The following is a 15602-nucleotide window of genomic DNA, read 5'->3' as shown; positions in this document are numbered from 1 at the left end:
CTCATTTAGATTAATAATAATAAATAACCCTGGACAATGAACACAGCGCTATCTAGTCCCACGATAAGCAGAGCTTGTCTTATGGGTACTAGGCAACTGATAGAAATACTTAGATAAGATGATATAAAAATTAGATTAAATACTTAGATTTTTTTTGTAAATACATAGATACATAATATACATAGAAAACACTCAGACCTGCACAAACAGTCATACTCATGAATACAAATGTTTGCACCGTGCGAGGAAGAAGACATAGAATTAGAATAATACATAGGCTATAAATTACATACAGGTGAAACCGCGGGTACATCTAGTAAAAATATATGAACAAACACAGCACACTTAACAAAATCTTGTTTATTTTGATATTTTTAAACATAATGGTGTATAACTGTATTTTCTGTGAGAAGAACAACGAAGGGTTTCATTCATTCACAATGTTATTTGTTCTAGAAGATTCAATAACTCACTTTGAAATTTGTGTTTCTTTTTCCGGTAAATTACAAGGTTTCGTGCGATGACGGACATTATTTCTGTCGTAATAATTCTATTTAAACGCGTTTAGAAACATCCTGGTTTAAATTACAAGGTATAAACTCATTACACAATGAGCGAAGTTTAGATCGTTTCATTTATTAATACGCTTCCTTTTAACTTTTAAGTGAGTTGTTGATTCTGTAAAAGTAACTTAATTAACGAATTAAACACCAATTACACCCTACGTGGTTATTTTAAGTTGCAAATTACTATGCTCTCGGAATAATAAATATTATGAGAAGTAAGGTATGAGGCCTTATATAGTAGGTATGAGAGGAATGAGGCCTTAGTCCTCAATGATTACAATGCAAGAGAATGTAGCGTACTGTAGTCCAACACAAATCAAATTCGTTGCTGTAGATAGATAGACAAGTTCTTTATTTGCCAACTAGCTGACTTACGCACCTTCGCGGAGAAACATCATATATTTTTTTTTACTAGCTTATGGACTGTGACTTCGTCTGCATCACACTCACTTGATATTTATCATTATATTTCGTTCTATTTACGTAATATCTTTTTAAATTAAGGCCTAAATGCTATTCTGATGTATACGCTATATTACTTTGAAGTTTCATGAAAATCCGTTCCGTAGTTTTTATGTGAAAGAGTAACAAACCTCCATCTGTAATTACAAATTTTCGTGTTTATAATATTCGTAAGATTGCAAAAACAGTATAATTATTATGCAGAAAAAATAAACATACATATTGCTTATATAGATAGCTAAGACAATTTTGCATCTGGAGTCTTATCAGCTAGTACCAATTACATAAAAAAGACACAGATATCATCGTTGACTCTACAAAATCTGTAAAGATAGAAATAGGTGTAAATTATAATTTGAGTTGTGAATAACATTTGTTCTTTTTCTTAATTCCAGACGGCGAAATCTTCTAGAAGAGAGGCGCGTTAAAGAAGATTTGTGCGGGCCCCCCGTTCGGGCGGGCCCGCCACGTGTCTGCGTAGTAAGTACTTTTAAGTATAATTTTATGCGTATGTTTTTAATAAACCGGAAAGAAATTTTTACGTCTATCTCAATCTTCAATGTTATGCCTCAAATGCATTTCGCCGGCTTCGGTGATCTGGTTTAGCACACCGCCTTACTTCCGATGGTTACAAGTTCAATTTCTCACTCGGTGCACACACATTTGTATTCATAAGTATGATTGTTTGTGTTGGTCTGGGTGATATTTATAGTAAAAAAAGAACAAAATATATTTATTTATTTGTGTCAGTTGTCCAGTACCCATAACACAAGCTGTATAGCTGCTGTCCTGAGATATTACACTATATTATTATTTATTCTGTAATTAAAATGTGAATTAACTTTTAAAATATATTCGGCAACATAAATACAATCTGCAAATAAATAAAACAGCCAAGCCGATAATGCGAATAAGTGAATAAAATCAACCCCATCCGATAGTATCCGCAAAATACCTTCATTCCAGCGGTCGGTTTGTCACGAACGATAAATCCTTGAGGTCGCAAATCGTAAAAAATCTCGCTTTATTTCAGGATCAAAGCCCTTCAATAGGCGTGGTACTTTGCATTAAATATATATGTAGATATATATCTATAAACTTTTATTTATTGAGACGAGATTGCTGGCAATTCCTATTCACTCTTCAACTTACAAAAGATACTGAGAAATACTTTGTTAAAAGACGTTGCGGTTATCTAAATCTAACATTTCTCAGTCTCTAACTGAAAGATTGAAAAATATAACTAAACTTAGTAGTTTAGTTAGCAGTGCTTGTGGTTTCAACGCACCCCACCGCGCGCGCAATTTGTAGCTTATATGTACTCTGATGTATAAGCTATATTATTGTAAAGTTTCATTAAAATTCATTTAGTAGTTTTTGCGTAAATGAGTAACAAAAACTCATCAATCCATACATCATCCTTCATCAATCCCATATTAGTGTTAAGGGGTCTCCCCCTTCAGTCCCATGGCAGTGAAATTACAGTGCGCGGAGGCAACACACTTTAGTACTCCGGGATGTACAGTATATAGGCGACGGTTGCCACTTACCATCCTTCTCTAACCATCGTTTGCTTGCCTGTTATTTTAGTAACAAAGATAAACAAAATTAAAGATTTTAGTGCAATTAAATTCAAATTGATTCACTTGCTTCATAAAATTAATTATTTTTTATTGAAACGTAAAACGTAACGTAAGAAATAAGCTGTAATATTCATCATAACTATAACTGACACACATTTCTTCACTTAGTAGTATAATTCGTCATTACACTACCCGCTAGAAACTAAAATACTATCCTAATCATCTGGACGAATAGCGATCCTCTACCGTGCATTTTAACTGAAACTTTTTGCCGCAAACAATCACATTGCGGAATCACCTTCTAGCTATGGTATTTCTGAACCGATGGTGTTACTGGTGCTCATACCCATGCTAGGCTTAAATAGTTTTACCTCGATGCCACACTTCACAATTTTCAAATGATAACATGAAATCGAAAAGTATATTTTTGAAATAAAGCAGAAATTTTATAAGTAACTTCTTCAGTCAACTTTCGTCGACAAACAACTGAAACAAAACTGAACGGATTGCATGCAGTAAAATGTGTGGTATCGGGAAAAACATGTTTTCGACGGCATCTCTCTAAAAATATTATGCATACTCCTGTATTAAGATAATTGATTAAGTAAAGCTGACTCGACAAGCCATTTGGTTCAGAAAAATAGCTTCGATTATGAAACTTTTCATGGACTTTGAGTTTTTAGACTTAATGTAGAAGGTAGTCTGAAAGGGTATACGATGATAAATTAAAACTTATTATTGAGATGTAACAATGTTGTACCTTTTTGCACGTAATGTAGCGAAGTGCAGAATATGCTATTTGATAGAATTAAAATTCATGTGGATGAGACATGGAAGGAAACGCTTTTTAATCTAAATATATATAACTCAAAGGTGACTGACGTAGTGATCTATCAACGCACATCTCAAACCACGATAAATTTGTTACTACCTCCAAGATAAAATAGCTTTGTAAATTTTAAGTCCGTCGGGCTGAGTCTTTGCAAATCGTCCCTTAAGAAAGATTTTTTATGGTATATGGGTGACACGCAAATAAAGAAATACTTTTGTATAGATATAACGACTGAAGAAAATAATAAATAAATAACCCTGAACAATTCAACAGCGCCATCTAGCCTTACGGTAAGCAGAGCTTGTGTACTAGACAACTGATATTAAGACATTTTTTTTATAAAAGAATATATATATAATACATATAGAATACACCCAGACCGATACAAACAGTCATACTCATGAATACAAATGTTTGCACCGTACGAGAAATCACTCAGCTCGTATTCTTTTCAAATATTGTTTACACTATAATACAGATTCATTTTTCAAATTTGGGAGAATAGAGTGACCATCATGTGCTTTTGCAATTTTGTCAAAAGTAAACAGCGTAATCAGTGTTCGTAATCCGAACAGACCGGTCCCCGGTCACGTCATACTCGTGAACGGGTACTGCTTGACCCGTTCACGAGTATGACGGATAAGTCATAGTCGACTAAAATATAGCAGAGAACACCATCCACAAGAAAAATTTAATTGTGAATCGACTATATCACGTTCGTTCAAAAGTTTTATAGAAACAAAGACCATACATAGAACCACAGAGAACATAATATTATAAAACTAACTTATTCATATAATTTCAGGCACCCGCTTCGTTAAAGTTACAACCACACATTACAGTAATTATATTCATACATTCAACATGTAACGTCATGTGTCACTTCAAAACTGCCATTAACTTGCAAATGCCAAAGGGAGACTTAAAGTCACCTGCGTGGGCACCTATGCCTCACCTATTTTCACTACCTTACCTTACCTACCTAGCTGGAGAAGTAAGCTTTATAGCTTGATCCTCAAGCTGTTAGTTATTTGAAAAGTTAGGACAAGCGAGATTACAGATTACTGTTTTCATGACTCCTCAAGAATGGCAAAGCTTGTAGTGACCGTGTACATGCAGGAGTATTTTCAGCGATGATCGACTACTACAACATATCCTCAGCGCTGAATACAAGAAGCTCAACTTCAAACACGGATTATTTCCTATAATAATGTATAAATTGTTATTATTACGTATACTTTTAATTCACTAATTTTAATTTTGGACATTTAACAATATAAATAATTATGACATTCATTGTTAACATTTAACAAGTTATGTTACCATGAGTTTAAATTTGCATGCTCAAAATGTAGCTGAATATGAAACTGTAAATTAATTTGTAAGAACAATATAACCTATTCAAAGCAAATAAATAAATAAATGGTTATAGAACTGTTGGCAGTAAATTTATAAAACTACTGACCAATTATTATTACTGGAATAAAACAATATATTTACTTCTAGAGCTGTCACCATTAATTACCTCGGTGGTCTAGCAGTGTAGCACACCGCTCTACATTCCATGTCGGGGATTCGTTTCCTCCCACGGTGAAAACATATGTATTCATGAGTATGATTGTTTATATCGGTTCGAGTGTTTTTTATGTGTACATTGTATGGATGATAATGGAATGGTGCACCCGCCTGCGCCAACGGTTTACGCTGGCGGCGCACCAATTGAGGATCATAAGATGAGCATGAGGTCGGGTGAGTTAGCCCATCGTGACAAATTTAACAAGGTGGTTTCCAGGGGAGCATGGAGGTCAACCTGAAATGGTTTATTACTAGCAATAAAATACTCAGTCCACATTAACAATCCTTCCCCTTTCTATGTACATTAGGTATGTAATAAAAATATATATTTAAGTATTTGTATCCGTTAGGACCTATAACACAAGCCCTGCTTAGCTTAGTGCAAGATGGCGCTGTGCAGGATAATTCATACAGCGCCATCTAGTTATTATTTTTATATTGTAATGTAATCTGTCCAGTCATTTTGAGTGATTGCTTAAACATCCAGGATTGTATTATTTACCAGACTGAATGAGTCTACTGCATTTATTCCATGTCTGTACAGTGGAAAACGGTGATGTAATATTTTTCTTTAAAAGCGCGAAACTTTTCAGCTCCTTATTTTGTTATCTAAACGCTGATAATATTTTTACAGCGTTGTCATTCAAGATGGCGGCCTAATAAACAGCTCTCTCGAGATGTTGTAGAAATCAGAATAAAAAACTTCAGTTTGTTTGCGTACTTTTTTTAATTTTATACGGTTAATATTTTAGGTACCTAATATTAGAGAATAACAGAATATTACCATATTTGAAATATATTTTCAAGTTAATTTAATATTTTAATAATCAAAATAATCTGTACATATAACTAACATTGGAGTGTCTATTTGTAATATTGAAATAGCCGTTTTTCGCTACATGCATATGAATTTAAATACGGTACATACACCAAAATAACATTTTTTACAATTTTGTCTGTCTGTCTGTTTGTTCCGGCTTATCTTTGAAATGGGTAGACCGATTTTGACTTTTCTTAGCAGGTGGGTGATGTAATAATAATTTGACGGGACTTTTTTTGGCAGGTGAGTGGAGTAACTTAGGCTAACTTTATTTTAGAAAAATAAAGTTAAATTCCACCCGAACGAAGTCGCGTGTACAGCTAGTACAAAATATACGCTGACGTAGTATTTATTATATGGCTCTTTGCGATTCAATGATTTCGATTATAGTGATTGTTAGTTTTATTAAATGAAACCAGAAAGTATTAAATTAATATATAGATGCACAAATGCACTTTGAATTCCATAAAGGAAATTAAAATGTATTTCATGTTTATTTAAATGTTACACTCAGATAATTCGGTTGTTTTAAGGATAGATGTTTTCCTAAATGAGTTTTAAACCGTATATTTATACCGTATATCGTTTCTAATTTAAACTAGTGCGTTCATCAAAATAACGAATGCACTAGTTTAAATCAAAAACGTGTAAATAATTATGTGTTTTTAATTAGTTTGTTACAATTTAATCAGCAACAAAATTATTTCGCCGAGTGAGAAAATTTCATTGCGAGTTTTTAATGGCTTGTGGCTTTTACACCACGTCTCTTGTTACCAAGTTACAGCAACGGAAGAAACATCAAAAAGTTTTATGTCCTCCACTTACTCGATGAATAAATATATATATTTCTCTTTCTAACTGTTTAAGGGTCGTTACGAGGCTTCGCGTCGCAACAAAACATATTTATCGTCGTAAAAACTTGCTAAAATTATTTCATTGTTGCTATAATTCATTTGTCAAATAAAATTTTAAGGGTTCTTGGTATAATTGTATTTTAACCGACCGCTAAAATAGAGAGCTCCTGGATTAGATAGTTTTTTTTGTGTAACATCATCATCATCAGTCCACTACAGTCCACTGCTGGACATAGGCCTCTCCTAAGGTACGCCACTGGGCATGATCTTCAGCCCTTCTCTTCTAGTTACTACCTGCAACCCTACTTACCCTACTTATGACGTCGTCCTAGCTGCTGGGTGTCCTATACTACGTTTGCCAATTCGCGGTCTCCACTCTAGAACACGTCTACTCCAGCAAGCATCGGTTCTGCTACAGATATGACCAGCACACTGCCATTTCTACTTGCAAATACGAAGAGCAATGTCGGTGACCTTCTCTGGTGGTTCTCTGGTATTTCGATTCGGTTTAGATCCCTTAGAGAAACTCCAAGCATAGATCTTTCCATATCTCGTCGAGTGATTTGACTTGGTGGACCAGTCATATTATTATTATATTTTGTGTATCTAAATATATATAACTCAAAGGTACTGACTGACGTAGTGATCTATCAACGCACAGCCCAAATCACTGGACGGATCGGGCTGAAATTTGGCATGTAGGAAGATGTTATGCTACGTCATCCGCTAAGAAAGTATATTCATTTAATTCTATCCCCAAGGGGATAAAATAAGGGATGAAAGTTTGTATGAAACTTTGTTAATTTTAAACCGATCGGGCTGAGACTTTGCATGCATAAAGCTAATATGACGTCCCCTAAGAAAGGATTTTGATAAATTCCACCTCTAAGGAGATAGATTAACGGGAGCGATGCTACGAGCAAAAGCAAGTAAATAATAAAACTGCATTTTGGATTCATTTTGCAATTGTAAGTTTCATCAAAATCCGAACAGTAGGTTTTGCTTGAAAGAGTATCTAACAAACATTCATGCATATCCACAAACTTTATATTATAATATTAATACGTAGATAAGATAAGTAAGATAACGCACGAGAATTTTATATATTACAAGAAGACTAATGAAGATTAGAATATTTCATTAACTTCACAAATAGCGCTAAACGTAACATAATGTCTCCATTTTCGAAACGAATTGTTAGTTCCCCGTGGGTATTTTTTACAGTTATTTCATCCCGTTCCGTTCTAGGCCATTCTAATTTGGTAGTGTACTAAAAATTTGCATTAAGAAGCCCTCTCTAACATTAAGATCATGTAAGGGATACCCTGGGTCCTTAGAAGAGCCTCGTTAAACATAATGGAGGGACGTAATTGGATTTTTTCTCACACCTTCCCTTTTTGAGTAGATTTGTTTATTACATTTTTCTTTGGATCGTTAGTGTTAGTGGAATGTTGAATGTTTACTAAATTACGAATATAAAATTGAACAGACACAATACAGGTAAGTGATATTAAACATTTCATTTCATTTGTTTACTCATTTTGACGATCTCGGTGGTCTAGCCGTTTAGTACACCGCCTTACTGCTGATGGTCGCGGGTTCGAGTCTTCGCACGGCACAATTTCTATTTATGAGTATGATTGTTTATATCGGTGTGAGTGTTTACTATGTATATTATGTGTGTATTTACGAAAAATATATGTATTTGTATTAGTTATCTAGTACCTATAACACAAGTTTTAGCTAGCTTAATTTTAACTAGATGGCGCTGTGCGAATTGTCGTGAGATTATTATTAATAGATTATAATTTCTATACATTTTGTAATAACTTCCAAAATGTACCTAAGTAATATAAAGATTACTGTTCAATTTCCTTCCTTCCTCATTTATATATCAACTCCTAAAATTGATATTACGAACTTCTAGTACCGCAGCACATAACAATGGAGTTTTATTGTTATCTCATATATTTATTATATAATTCGGATCTTGCGTGAGATGTCCATTGTTAAGCATCCCACCTACATCAAGTCCGAGGCACAATAACTGAAGATTTATAAAAGCCTCCTCTAAAAGCGGTTATTTTGACACGTGTTTTTTTCTGGTACGAAAAATGTTACCGCTAGATCTAAGCAGGTCTTTAACCGCAATGACTGACGGTTAATTCAATGTACATATATAAGGAGATTCGTTCTGACTGGTCTACTAGGGCCGGAAACTTGATTTTTTTAATATAGGTTCCTGTTAGCGTATGATAATAGGGTCTGTATTAATAGTCCGTTTGTTGTATATTAAAGTAGTATATTAAAATAAAAGTAAATTGCAGACATATATGTAAGAAGCACTAATTATGATGACGACTTAGGCTTTGAAGCCGGCTACCGGAACAGAAACCCTACCTCCCGTGACTTGCGACACGGGTGTGGTGTGTGGGTTTAAAAAGCGTGTCACTCACCTTCACAGCTTCCCCCCAGGCCCAACTAAGTGCGGGACAAACCCGTCTCCAATACAATCCACATTAGTGTCCGAAATACAACCGGCACGTTATGTGTTTGTCGACTAAATGCAGTGGCTTGTTCAACGAAACAGAATTATTCAACTACCGAACTCCGTATTTATAGACTGAAGTTAGAGTACTAGGGAGAGAAGCGGGTTATCTTATGACAAACAACTTAGGACGGTCTATAAATACTAGATGGCGCTATTTACAATATTTGTAATAACATTGGGTATTTCATTAGTACTAAACACAAACTACCTTCTTTTAATATATTTTTTAAAATATCAGATTTTTCTACAATATAAATGTGAACTCTAACATATAATTTTGTAGAATGGTATAAAGTAATTAAGTATCAGAAATACAACAGTTTATCAGGATGTCTGCAGAAGAAGACATTTTGTAGTTTTTTAGTTTTCCCGCGCAAAAGTAATGCACCACGGCGTGCAGCCGCAGTAGGATGACGAGCGTGTCATGACAATATGCGCGATTTGAATACTATGAGAATTAAAAGTTCCTTTTCTTTTGCGGATATTTCTCTATGAATGTATTGTATACATTTTATAAAGGAATATTTTTATATTAGAATAGCTTTTGCCCGCGGCTTCGATCGCATTCATTTATCCCCTTAGGGGTGGAATTTATCAAAATCCTTTCTTAGGGGATGCCTACGTCATAGTAGCTTTATGCATGCAAAGTCTCAGCCCGATCGGATTAAAATTGACAAAGTTTCATATAAACTTTCATCCCCTATTTCATCCCCTTGGGGGTAGAATTAATCAAAATCCTTTCTTAGCGGTACCTACGTCATAACATCTACCTGCATGCCAAATTTCAGCCCGACCCGTCCAGTGGTTTGGGCTGTGCGTTGATAGATCACTACGTCAGTCACCTTTGAGTTAATATATAATTATAAATTTAGATGATTATTATTGAAATTACACCACGTGTGTGTTAATGGTTTACAATGACGGAGCACAATGAAGGATGATAGGGGTATGAAGTCAGGTCTGTTATTCCACCGTGGTTTCCAAGGGAGCCTACACAGAGGTTGATCTATTAGGTTTCTTTATCAGTAGGCAATGATATTGCCCTTATTATAAACAATCTGTTTTTCTCCATTAAGGGATATCTACTGTACTGTTTACTTACGTTATTAAGCAATTAGTACGATATTTTGTTGCTTTTAAAAGCATACGATGACGGTGAATGTAAACTAAATATTTTATTTTATTTTATCCTAAATATTCTTGAAAATATTTTAAAGGATTTTGTATCCATACTAATATAATTGAAAAAGGGTATGTGTCTGTTTGTTAGTTATATAAATATATATTGTAATGCTACAACGGACAGTCAATGGATTGTATTATCCGATTATCCCATAATTCCTAGACAACCATGTTTAATCTAACACAAAAGCACACAAAAGTACCGTTGGCATACAGTGCCTAATAAATCTATAATCATATATATAAAATACTCTTATCACAATGTTACCATACTCCTCCAAAACGGTGATTTTTATGAAATTATGCATACACTATGCGAGATTCGGCTACTATCTATTTCTCTCATACCCCTAAGTAATAAGTATTGTCCATATTTTTTACTTTTTATAATGTGGCATTAATAATACATACAACCCTAAGTTTTCACTCTTCTATCTCCAACCCTTATTTTTTAATAGCGATTTTAATTTACATGAGAAAACAACGTTTGCCGGGACAGCTAATTTGACAATAAATCTATAATAATAATATTTATTGAATCGTCATCAACGTACAAGTTAGATGCAGTAATAATATTTATTGAAAAAAGAAGAATTGTTTATACAAATAAACTTAATTTAAGCACTTTTGAATAGTCAACATTTTTTTAAATCTACCGCTTATTTGGAAAGCTGTCTCATCACAAGAAGAATAAGCAAGAAACTTGTGTGTTGCTCTTTTTAACAATCCTTGTAAGTTCACATTTTACAAGTCGAAACATGTGAATACAAACTACCAACCAGCACTAATTTATTTAGGCTCAAATATAAAAACACAATTTAAATCAGTCGTAGTGATAAGAGCAGACCAGTCCCTACAACATTTCAGATGACGGATGAGTCACTGCGCTCGACTCCTGAACATTTTAGTGAGCTAGACCACGTCACAGCAACAAAAATTACTATATGGTAAAACTGAGGATGTCAGGATTCATATATCAAGCTATGAAAAACAAATTATTATGTTGTTCTTCAAACATATATTAAAAAATTCATCTATACTATAATAGAATAACATTTGTTTAATATAAAGTTTGAATTGCCTCTCTGTCACCTGAGTTTATTATAGAAGAAGAAGGCACCTGAAGGTCCTTTTTCCTTATACAAATTCAAAATAAGGTGTTTTCTTTTCTTAACCTATTTTTAAAATTTGAACACGAGGACAAATTTGTTGAGTAAAATAGTAGAAATCAATTGCGAATTTCACTACATTCGCTGGACTAGTTGCCGGATCGCTGTAAAACTCTCAACCGAGCTTAGCCTACTTTGTCGATATTGTAATTTGCATTTACCAGCGCCGTTCCATTTCCGGAGGCCGGTTACATTTAAAAGAGCAGCTTCCTTAATTGGAAAACCGACTGGTTCTCTTTTTTACTTGGAATTGATGTCTGTAATACGATACAGATCAGCTTTTTTCTATTTTCATAGAGATTAACGTTTACAGTTCAAGAAATGACTAGGAATTTGGAAAAACTTTTATAGATTATTAATCATTAAGAAATCGAGTTAAAATTTTTAAAATAGCCATTTAAATATTATATTAATAATTATATTAATATCAGGACAATTCACACAGCGTTATCTAGACGTTACGTTTAATCCGCAGTATAAATGAATATAGTATAAACTCGTTTGACGGCGTCTGTGGTCTAGCAGTTTAGCACACTGCTTTATTCCGATGGTCGCGGGTTCGATTCCTCGCACGGTACAAACATTAATATATTTACATGAAATTATGATTTTTTATATCGCTTTGCTTACTGTGTTAATTGTCCAGAGTTATTTATTTATTGTTTATTTACGTGTTCTATATATATTTCAATTTTATTAATAATATATTTATTTAATAATTTTATTTATTAATATATATTTCAATAATATCAATATTAACTATATATTACACAAGGGCTCTGGAACCAACGTTCATAAATGCCCGATCACAAACCATAAGATAACACTAACATCAACAGGCATCTCGGGGTTTATATCAGTTGTCTATTGACATACCCCCAGCCGAGACACAACACGCTTTGCTTACCGTGACAGAACGGAACTAGAGATGGCGCTGTGTTAATTGTCCGAGAGTTATTTATTACACAACTAAAAGGAAACAATATAAAAAACTAATTCGCCACAGACTGTTGGAGGCGATTTTCCAACCAAGCAGTCAAAGTTGACACACAATAGGCTGTCTTAAAAAATCGGATAATATGAATGACACAGAAACCTATATTTTTCCCACCACATATATATATTTCAATTTTATTAATAATATATTTATTTAATAATTTTATTTATTAATATATATTTCAATAATATCAATATTAACTCAAGATATTTTTTAAACAAACCAGTGCACACCAACCAACACGCCTACAGTGAAGGCAAATCAACGCAGCACTCCACAGGATTTGGTAAGCCGCAACATCGTAGTGAACATAACACTTGACATGCTCATTTCGTAAACACAGCACAAGGAGGGGTATTTTAGCTCATTGAGGAGCTAACGACAACGACCTCTACACGGTAGGTTACGCAGACGACATTGCTGTATTATATATAGGGAACCTTATGCGATCGCACAGAGAGAAGCCTTCAGAACAATAGAGAGATGGTGCGAAAACCATGAACTCTCCGTGAATAAAACAGAATAATATAATATATATAAGGAGGAGGTAATATTGTGTTTTGTGTATATTTAAAATATTCATATTTTTCATTTGTATTAGTAATAAGACCAATGCTGGTGAGCCTACAAAATCTATTACAAATAATTAGTATTAGTAGTTTCTGAAATATAACAATAGCTGCCTTTACACTTATGCTCTTTTTTATGAAAAGATTGTACGTGAAAATGTAAACAAAGAGAACGAGAAAGAACGAGCAAGTCCTCTGCTCGCGCATTCCTTCTTGCTTAAATAGTGCCTGTTTTGGGGTCTTATTTAATAAATACAAAATGGCGGCAGATCCGCCATTTTGTAATTATTAAATAAGACTATGGACCAAAAACCAATAATTATGTTTTTATTAGTTAGATAGTTATTAATAAAAATGTATTTTTAGAAAATAATATCAACCATTAAATTAAATATTAAAAGAAGGTGAACAAACAATGCAAATACGCGCGAAAGAGTGAATAAAAAAAAATTGATAAAAAACATCAATCCCGCGCTAAAGCTCTTGATCGATATTGAAAGAACGTATCGTATAATTGTGAAACATGGTAGCTAATGTGACAAATGGGTGCAGGAACAGATTCGCTCCAAACTAGTTCTGTATTTACCTTTTTTATTACTGTCGTCACTTATCGTCACGCAACACAAACAACACAAAATAACAATAGGTAGGTATATAGATATATAATTCAATAATAGCAAAGAACACTTCAAGTATTTAAGATAATGTTCCACGTTTAAGATCCTTTCAAGTGACGACTTGTATGACTTTGTTTATTTTGAAACATATTATAAAATTTAAATGAAAATGAATCGTAATAATACTGGCCATATGGTAGAAATTAGAATTATCGACATACATCTTTGTTTTGAAGCGAAGATTTAATTCGGTACTTGTATTAAGGAAGTTAATTTATCTTTGTGTTTTAAATATGAGGATTATTTGAGAGATCCACTCAATAACTTGAGATAATAAGATATTGGGGGTGGAATAAATTTATTCGTTTACTAACTGAGCCTGCGTCTTACCTAAATAACTTTTTTGTTTGTGAACCGTTTGAAGTAAAATAAATACTAAATGTAAAGGTATTATCGCAATATAAAAGTGTAAAAGTACTCAAATAGTTAAGTCGTTTTCATATGCGACTTAACTATTTGAGTGTTCTTTATTTAATTAATTTCACACAAACGCACAGACAAAAATTCCAACAATATTTGGTTCTATTAAGTTGATAAAGACGTGCAATGACAGTTTATCTTATATATCTTTTGTGTGCAAAGAGAGATCACTCACATTTCATAATATATAAATATATATGTATAGTTAATAGTAATTTATAGGGTTTTTTTTAAACGTTACGTAATTCTCTGGAATGATAACGTACTAGAGGGCGCAATAGTCAAGTCGCCATATGATGTTGTGCTGTTCATATATATAAAAGTCGGTTACCACTTACCATCGAGTGTCGGTATCAGAAAGGTTTATCATTGCAGTTACAGAAAAAAAATCTTACCTAACCGTTTACATGTGTAACTTAATATATACGAATAAAAGCCAAAATATTCAAATAATATACTCTTAAAATTGCTTTATTCATACTTCCAGTTAGTCAATCATACCTATAGCCTAAAGGGATCATAGCCCTGAAACAGATATGAAGACATTTATATACGCGTAAGCAAAGTTGAAAAGCGAAAAATTTGTAAAATACAAATGTTACACAACTTAACAAACTTTGTTTATATACTCGAGCGGTCCCAAAAGTACTCGACCTTACCAAGAAAATAGTAAAAAAATTGCAAAAATACTTTTTAATTTTAAATATTCGCCTTTCAAATCAAACGGTAAAAAAATTGTTTTTTTTTTTCAATATATACTTCTTTCAATTCGATACACTTTTTTCAACATTGTTCAATAGCTTCGATACCTGCTTTATAGTAGGATCCATCAAGCTTCTCAAAATAGCTATTAACCGTAGACTCTGCCTCTTCATTGTTGGCAAATCTTTTGCCGCCGGGCTATTTTTTTTAATTTGGAATAAAGACATAATCCGAGGCTGCCAAATCTGGCGAATAGCTTTTAAATAGTCTAACATAGAACTGCAAAAATGATCATCATCATCATCTTATTTATATGTGTAGTATGTTTATAATATATATAAATATGTATGTATGTATGCTCATAATTTGTTTGTATGTAGTATATTATCATGTATATGTATGATCTTATATCTATTTAATATAATTACATTTAATTTATTAAAACTAAACCGCCTTCGAGTATCTCTGCACTCCCTAAGGTTGGCTGGTAGAGAATGCTACTAGCATTAAGCCCGCCTATTGTATAAAATCAATAAAGTTTTAAATAAATAAATAAAATAGGGTGCGTGAGGAAGCAATTCGAACTTCAACTCATTAATACTCTTGTTCAGGTATGAAGACATCTATCTCTTCATACCTGTTT

At 33.3% G+C, this 15602-nt stretch overlaps 1 protein-coding gene across 3 annotated transcripts in view; it reads left to right on the top strand.

Annotated features, from left to right (window-relative positions):
• Window positions 1-15602, top strand: part of LOC131852426 (RING finger protein nhl-1) — a 120780-nt gene that overhangs the window by 48634 nt on the left and 56544 nt on the right. For all 3 annotated transcript variants that reach the window (XM_059203128.1, XM_059203423.1, XM_059203345.1), the window contains exon 3: window positions 1424-1508. The gene's annotated coding sequence lies outside the window, so the exon portion shown is untranslated. The remainder of the gene's footprint in view (window positions 1-1423; window positions 1509-15602) is intronic.

This window comes from Achroia grisella, unplaced genomic scaffold (assembly GCF_030625045.1).
Source record: "Achroia grisella isolate CSIRO2021 unplaced genomic scaffold, CSIRO_AGI_Agris_v1 utg1061, whole genome shotgun sequence".
In the NCBI taxonomy this organism is placed as follows: Eukaryota; Metazoa; Arthropoda; class Insecta; order Lepidoptera; family Pyralidae; genus Achroia; species Achroia grisella.
This window is presented reverse-complemented; position numbering and strand designations above follow the sequence as displayed.